The following is an 8,515-nucleotide window of genomic DNA, read 5'->3' on the forward strand; positions in this document are numbered from 1 at the left end:
GACACGTTTCTTCAGTCAACGAATTTCCGCAGGGTTGTGGGGAGTGTGTGTGAAAGAGAGAAAGAGAGAGAGAGAGGGAGAGAGGGAGAGAGAGAGGGCTGTGCATGTGCATGTTTCCATTATTTGACAAAGTCAGGTAGCCCTGGATCCTATGGCTTCCTTAATTCCTCTCAGCTTACTTGCAGTCCCTGTGATAATGGCCTGTGTGCTAACCCTAATATGCAAAACCTGACCCTTGGATCCTCCAGTTGATAAGATTTGATTATGGAAGAAACATTCCCAAGGAAGTAGGGCATGGGGTATGGAACTTCACCAAACTTCAAATGTTTACAGTAGCAAAGACGGGCCATGGTGAGTCTGAATGGGAAACCTGGTCAGTATACGATTTATACCAAAATAAAAATGCTTGGAAATTTGACCTTTAAACCAAAAGGTCTGTATCGAAACCCGCAAGCTGTTCTATAATCTGAAATCTAAGGTTGGAAGGGTCTTCAATTGAATGTGAGTATTTTGGAAAAATAAATATCAGTAGGATATTCTATTAGTTCTGAAAGTCTAAGTGAAATATACCTAATTTACCTGCGAAAACCAATGTAAGCAGTATCTGGAAGAGTTTTCTTGTTTGCTCATTTTGTTTAGAGTTGGAACCTGCCTTTCAGGAATGAAATGACAGAGCTAAAATCCCTAGGAAAAAAATTCCCAAATACATCATAGAAACTAGGATAATCCTTCATAAAGTCAGAAGCAAAAAAAGAAAACAGAAAATAACTTCCTCTACTATTAAAATAACCACAGCATCCACTCCTATCCCTGTTCTTCCATTTCCCCAGGTCTGACATTCTGCAGATGACCGCCCTTATTTGTCCCTACATGTTTTCCAAAATATAAAAGTGAAATAGAGTCCCAAGGGCACTGTACTTGAAAGGTTATGAGAGTTAGAGAATTTTAACCATGCCTGCCAAACCAGCAGATGGCTTGTGATTATAATTATATGCATCAATAAAACGAATAATCTTTACAAAATTTGAATTTCTACTAAAGTAAGGGATTTAGTAAGCAGATGCAACAGAATGCATTTTCTTTAACCCTTTTGGTATACACTGGTGTCTTTCACACAAAAAAGATCCAGGACTCTGTAGATAATAGGTTGTATACTCTAATTTTTGCCCCTTTCTAGAGTAGTCATATTGTCAGCCTCAATGTTTTCCTGATTTCATTTACTTCATGAACATATTTCAATCTCACCTCATTTTCACCCTTCAGAATAGAAATGTTAAGACTAATTCTCCACCATTGTTTGATATTTGAAAGAAAATTTAAAAGAGGTAAATACTTTCATTCTAATTCATACCAAGTATACTATAGAAACAAAAGAGCAAACAGTGGACACATCTTTCTATCTGATGGTATTCTTTTACAAATTAGATTTTCAATAATTTTTTTTTTGTTTTCATATTCTCTTTAATCTACATTCCAGGAGTGAAAATACTGTTTATTCTATTTAAAAAATTAACCATTTCCTTTCAGTTTGCTTCTGCCTGTCATTATAAGTAAGGGTAACTAAGTTTTATCTCATGAATTCACTCATACTGAAACTGGATATATATATATGACACATCTGAAAAAAAGGATGTGGTGAGGTTTAACACTGGCCTTCTGCCATGTTTCCTTCATGAAGGAACCTCAAAATTTAGGGAATTAAGTTAAGCTAGCTTTGTTTACCTTTAAATCTTGGAAGGAGTAGAGAAAGTGTACCATAAAAATTTTCATTCTTATTTTTTTATAAAATAGTAATGTAAATATTTTTATAGAATTACCAAGTGTAACTCTTTATTAGAATAGTATCAATTAATATACATTTCACCCAGCATACCAACAAATATAATATTTAGGAATATTTGGAGAACCTATATTTAGTGCAGATGTATCTAGCACCTTCAAAGTTAGTTGCACTGTATAAATCAAAGAAATTAAAATAGTCTGATCTAAAATGCTCTTATAGTGTTGTAGTTAAGTCCACTTAATAGTGTAAATAAGTTACTAATAAAACTTTAAAGGCATTGACATTTTTGCAGGTCAATGCAATTTACCTATGGACACAAGATATATGAGATCGGAAATTCTCAGCAACAAAATTCTTTCTAGTTACAACTTAAATGTATACATCAAACCCTATCAGAGCAAATGTTCTGAAAAGTTAAACTAAAAGAGTAATACATTTTTGCCTAAAAATTTATAAATTTGATGTAACATTTGACAACACTATATTCAAATACTCGTAAAGAAATTCAGATATCTCTTGAGTTCACTGGAATGGAATTTTATCCCTTAAGATAAAATATTCAGCAATTAACTGGGTTCAAGATTCTTTACATAGGTGATAAAAATAAATAAAATAAAATATTTTTCAATTATAATGTCCTTAAAAAGGGAAAACTTAAACCAAATTCAATGTATCAATTAAAAGAAACAATCTAAGCCAAAAAACATATGAAATAAATCCCAAAGGGGCAAAAAATTTTTAAAAAAACAGAAAGCAGAAAACCACAGAATCTTAAAAGTTAAAGACCTATGCTGTAAATACTTGATTTATAGATGTTCCCTTTCTAAATTAAATGAAATTAAATATTTCTGCTTACAGACAGTTTAAGTTGAAGTGTAATAAAATTTTTAGGTATACTTTTGATAGCTACTAATAAAACTCTGCATAATAAGCCAATTTAATCACATATACTTAATGTATGTTTAGAATTTTTAACATGTTACCTTAGTCTTGATATGAGCACGCAGACACATAAAATGGAATTGTCACAATGCTTCAGGGACACTCACAAAATTGGGGGCTCTGGAAGTGAAAATACGAGAAAGAGTTCTGTACTGGTACGAGCAAATGCACAGGCGGTGTGTGACATGACATTGGCACGTCCCCTCGCTGTCTCAAACTGCAAGTGAAAGTTAAAAACACCAAACACAATATGCCAGGGGCATTAGGTATATGATCTTACTTAATTTTTCACATAAGTTATAAGGCAACATTTATCTCCCATCACTCTTGCCCCCATCTAACAGACCAGGAAACCAAGGCCCAGAAAAGTTAGAGAACTTATCCAGGGCACAGACTGAGTCAGTGGAAGAACCAGGTTTCAGATATATGAACTCAAAAACGGAGTATTGTAGATTCTCTTGTCACTTTGTCACTCATATGCACTTAGGATGACTGCTTTATTCTCTAGGAAGCATTTTATAGCTCTTCTTAGATGGGGATCCTTAGGGGTGGAAAAGAGGTATTACTAACAGCATCTACTGCAGTCCTCTGAACTAAGCATTTTAATATTTATTTGTTAAATGAGTGAATCAGAATAAAAGTCCAGTAATACAAAGTTTCTTTCTGACAACACAAATTAAGTTTCTCAAATTTCTTTAAAGAAGAAAGCTGTCAAGTAGATAAAGCCATGCATATTTTCTTTAAATAAAAAAATATATATTTCAGATGCAAGATCCATATAGGTGGAAACAAGTTTGCATAAACCAAAAGTAATGATCTGGGCCTTCTCATCTTAATGACAATACAGACCTATTCTGTTTTGAAGAATGACAATTACATTTCTGTAAAAGTAACTCCACTCCTTTTCATCCACAGCGATGCAACTAAACGAACTTCAGTCAAGTTTGCACACCCTTTGCTGTACCGGTAAGGATGGGGGCAAAATATTTACAGCCAGCCAAAACAATTATGTGTTTTCTGAAACATTCATTCTTGTATTAACAGGAGGAACATTAGCAACTATAGAAAAATAAATTGTAATACATGAGATTGAAAAATAAAACATTCATCACAGAAAGATAGCCTAATACATTTATAATGCCTGAAAGAGTAAACTAGTTGCACAACTCTGCCTTAAACTAAATTTGTTAGGCAGCAACTGTAGCCATTTTTAGATGGCTTCCTTTTTCCATGATTTCTATCACATGAAAGGCATAATGATGAGATGACATATTAGAAAAATCTCAACTTAGTAAAATCAAACTCTATTTTCCCCACATACATTTTACTTGAAATTAAAAAGACACTATTCTACCACTTTCTTCACAAAATTTATTGCCTCCTAATTTCTGGCTATTGTTAAAACAATACTTAGAGTTGGTAATATACAACGTATGTTACATTCTCTACAGACACACATATAGTTCTAAACAAATTATATAAACAAAATGAATGTTATGAATGTTAGGGGCACATTTAACAGAGGAAAAGTACTTCATGAAAAAAATGGTAAAGAAGTATGTGACCTCTGATCATCCAGACCATATTATTTACCTATATTATGAATCTTTCATGAATACTACTACTAAGCTATTTATTCAGTATCACAATATTGCTATATCCTTACATAAATAAATATTTTTCAGTATAAGTAATGAAAGTTAGCAAACTGATTTCTATACAGAGTTTTAATTCATGAACAGATGATTATGTCATGCCGTTCTAACATTAAATGACAGTGGCTTTAAAATTGAATATTGATACTGATATTATGAACACATCTATTTTAAAACACCACACTTACATTAACAATACTTTTGAAATGTTTTCGATGAGACCGTCGGAGTTTATTAAACCACTGACAACCCACTTAGCGGACAGTTCTTAGAATAAAATATTTAGTTTACCTGAATGTCTTGTAACAATATCATCCTCTCTTGAACTAAACATCCTCTGAATACACAAATCTAAGGCAGACAGACATTTCAGCAAGGCAAATAAGACTTTCTGGCAACTTCCTGTTGCCATATTTCTCTCAAAGGATCCTGCAATGTTACACTTCAATCCTGCAAACGCATTTTTCCAAGGGACACAGCAAGCCAATGCTGCTCCAGTGTCAGAAGCTTTGATTTTTTCCCAAGTACAGCAAGCAAATAACCACTAATCCTATTCAATATTACAGATTCACAGTAATGATTCTATTTCCAGATTCAAGAGAAATTAAATACAAGAGGAAAAGAGGAGCTTTTGTTTTCTTGTTTTGTTGTGCTTGATTGGTTGGTTTTTAAGACACTGCTGAAGGAAATAGTTATTCCATCTATGTTATTAAATATATATTAGGGGCTGGGGCAATTTTACATTGTCAAGAATGAACTTCACTGCTCACATTCATGCCCCAGGTTTCCATTATCTTTCAGAAGCAGTAAGACTAACTAAATTTAAAGTTGCCTCGTACATTTAAAAGTTTTCAAACCTGAACCAATAACCTGAATGGTAGTTATTGGCAAAAGCACCATTTCTCCAACAAATAGCCTACCTCTCAAATTCAAGTTCACTTGCATTTTGGGGTTTACTTACTTTTTAAATTTACAAACTTTTGTGAAACAGCAAAACAAAACAACAATAACAACAAAATAAGAACACTGATCACTGAAGCTGTATTTCCAGAAGTGATAGCAAAATCCCTTCATTCTGACCTACTTGTCGAGAAACGGACTTTCAGCCCCACGGTTAGGCTAAGATCTGTTCTACTTTCTCCCTAGGGCTTAATTGCCAGACTGACTTACCGGTGCCTCCTAGCCTTTGTTCTGCCTCTCACGCTGACATCAGGGAAGCAGTGATGTAGAATAAAGCAGGGGTGGGCTAGGTTAGTCCAGTGTTTGTGTCGTTGTGTGGTGTGCAGGGACACTCTGTGATACTCTAGTGAGCTGCTAAGCTTTTTTTGTAGGCTTTGTGTCATTTACTTAACGACCAATCTCATTAGCTGCCAGGGTACAATGGGCTGATGCATTTTCTATGTACATACTCCACACAGTGACCCTCAAGGTTGCCGAAGGTCTATTTAATCAGTCAAATGCTGAATATATTTGCAGTAAATCACTAAAAAAATTTTAAAAATGAGAATGCTGAGGTATCTTATGGGCTTAATATTTCCCGGTGGTTATTTGCAGGTAATAAAATACACGCATATTTAGCCCAAACAAGGATAGAGCAGGTGGAGATGAATTGTCTGGTTTGCACTGGTGACCTTAATTTTAGGAAACTTTCAGATCAAAGATATTTTCTCTTAGCAAGGAGCCCAGATTTGAAATTTAATTTCTGTCTTAGTTTAATCTTATTAGCACAACAAAAAAGAATTGCTTTCTTGAGCAGTTTCTCCTTCCTCCTTCCTCGCCCCCACCCCTGTCCTACCCCCTACCCAAGCAGCCTCAGACCTGGCAAAGTTGCATTTATGCCCTCTTTCAGTTACAAGGTAAAAAGCCTTTTAACTCCTATGAAAAATGAAATGCTGAGAGCACTATGAATGACGACAGCTGTCCATAAGTATCAGGGAGAGTTCTATTGTCCAGCTTGTCCCTGGATAAAATGAATACTTTACAGCAGAGGCTGTTCAGCTTGGCTAAAGAGTGTGGGGAGAAGGGGAGGAGGTCACTGGAGATTTCGCACACTAATTTAATCTGGGAAAAGGACAGGCTCTGCATCTCCCTTGAACAGACTGGCAGCAATCTGGGCCCCCACAGAACTATCTCCTTTTGCCTGTGCTCTATTTATTCCTTATCTCTGTTTACCAACCGCTAGGTCCCTTTCATTCACACCACGAGGCCGTTTTCCTACTATCAGTCAGCAGCTGACACTGTGGAAGAGCCTCAAAGGCAAAAAAAAAAAAAAAAAAAAAAAGATCAAAACTAAACCAAAGCTGTATAAACAATGCCACCGTACAAGTAAATGCATAAACCCTGATTCTTAACCCAACCCACAGGGTGCAAACAGAACCTTTATAGTAAATCCAACAAACCCACCACAGTGAGCTGTGGGCCGCAGAGAAAGAAAAGTCAAAACACCATTCATGAAATCACCATCCAAAAAAAAAATTGCTAAAATGTACAATGGCTACTGAAGCAGCCTTACTTTCAAGGATATTCTTATCTCTATCATAGATCAATTAACTGGCCACCAAGAGATATTTACCTTGCTGGGAAAGGTGAGCTATACATTTCTAAGGGAGGCCTGGCTCTCATTAAAATGCCAGCAGTTAAAAAAAAATCCACCAATATGATTATAAGCTAAAGAGGATGAAGCAACACCAACTTTTCCAACACCTTATCACATTGATTGAGTTTAAACAGTTCAAGACTCTTGGTATTAAACCCCCATTATTTTTACGTAAAGATATTAAAAAGTCCTGTACAATCCAGCCAATGAAATCTTTTCTTCATGTCTTGTGGATTCTTCATGTCTTATGTCAGAATGATTAACATGGCAGAGAAATTGGGAGAAGACTACTTCATAGACAACTTTTTAATATTTTGAAGCACTCTGCAGGGTGTGATCAAAAACGGAGATTGGAGCAACTAGTTTGAAGTGTGGAAAGAGGAGAAAATAAAATAAGTGTTTTTTGAACCTTGAAACCTTTGGGGAAATATGAATCTTGAAAACTTTACTTATATTAATGTTAAGTGCTAAATACTTACCTCAATATTTCAACAAATGGGAAGAGCCCTGCTTAATATAAACATTTCTTTGAAGTGATTCAGAATTTGTATATAATATATATGTGTATGTATAGATGTATATACATGAATATATTGTAAGCATAGGTATACACACTGCCTTCCATATACACATACACAAAATGAGAAGTGCATAATTTCTAATGCCTGGAGTTCCTCAGATTAAAAACTGAGATTTACTTTAAATTTCCCTGAGTTTTTTTAAGTCATTGAAATGATTGGGAATGATTGGTTATTGTCATAAAAATCAACACCGCATTGACTCAATCACTAAGATCTTTACCAGTAAAAGGAAAGACAATGCAGCTCATTATCTAGGATGATCAATTGGTCCAGATTTCAGTTTGTGTTTTCACCTATATGCATTTTGAGCAATGAAGTCTTTACTACTTGGATCCTTTTTTCCAAATGAATTAATGAATTAAATTTATCCTTTCACCAGCTGCTAGGCAGCAGATGGAACCATTTCTGAAGCCTTGTTGAATTCAATCCATAAAACTCATTTCCTAGGATTAGCCGTCCAAAGTTTCTTTTAATGTTTATATACCGCTTGGGATTTTGAATTTCATGATGTTAAACTTTCAATTTAACTATTCTTTTTGCATTTCATATCAAACAATTATGATCTTTTGGATTTCTATAGCAGACATGGCAGGTCACATAAGGACAAGAATTAATTTCAAGAGCAATAAAGTCACGCAAGTTATATTTTTTTGATATGTTTGTTCACATTGCTCTACTACCATAGAAACTATTTGCAATGAACTGTTGTCAACCTAAAGAGTTATATATTTAATAGCTATAAATTTTGTTTATTTATGCATACATAGTTTAAAGCTGCAACTGGAAACATTCATTAACATTATGAAAGCTTAAAGTTATACTGGGTTTTGCAATTTAGTTTTAGGAGTAAGGTTGTTACTTACTGCAAGTAAGATTGTTAATTATCTGCAAATAATTTCTGTATCTACCAGGTTAATTTATCTAATGAGAATTTAATTCTGACTTTTAAAAATGGAAA

The 8,515-nt window shown here is 34.4% G+C and overlaps 1 protein-coding gene across 8 annotated transcripts in view; it reads right to left on the reverse strand.

Moving 5' to 3' along the window:
• The window catches only part of ST18 (ST18 C2H2C-type zinc finger transcription factor), a 144,358-nt gene that overhangs the window by 133,678 nt on the left and 2,165 nt on the right, over positions 1-8,515 (reverse strand). For 5 of the 8 annotated variants that reach the window (XM_054561607.2, XM_054561604.2, XM_054561602.2 and 2 more), the window contains exon 2: positions 2,767-2,845. The exons of 2 other annotated variants lie outside the window; for them this stretch is intronic. The gene's annotated coding sequence lies outside the window, so the exon portion shown is untranslated. Of the gene's footprint in view, positions 1-2,766; positions 2,846-5,550; positions 5,819-8,515 lie in introns of those variants that run through there. One more of the 8 variants, XM_054561599.2, reaches the window with a different exon arrangement.

This window comes from Pongo abelii, chromosome 7 (assembly GCF_028885655.2).
Source record: "Pongo abelii isolate AG06213 chromosome 7, NHGRI_mPonAbe1-v2.0_pri, whole genome shotgun sequence".
In the NCBI taxonomy this organism is placed as follows: domain Eukaryota; kingdom Metazoa; phylum Chordata; class Mammalia; order Primates; family Hominidae; genus Pongo; species Pongo abelii.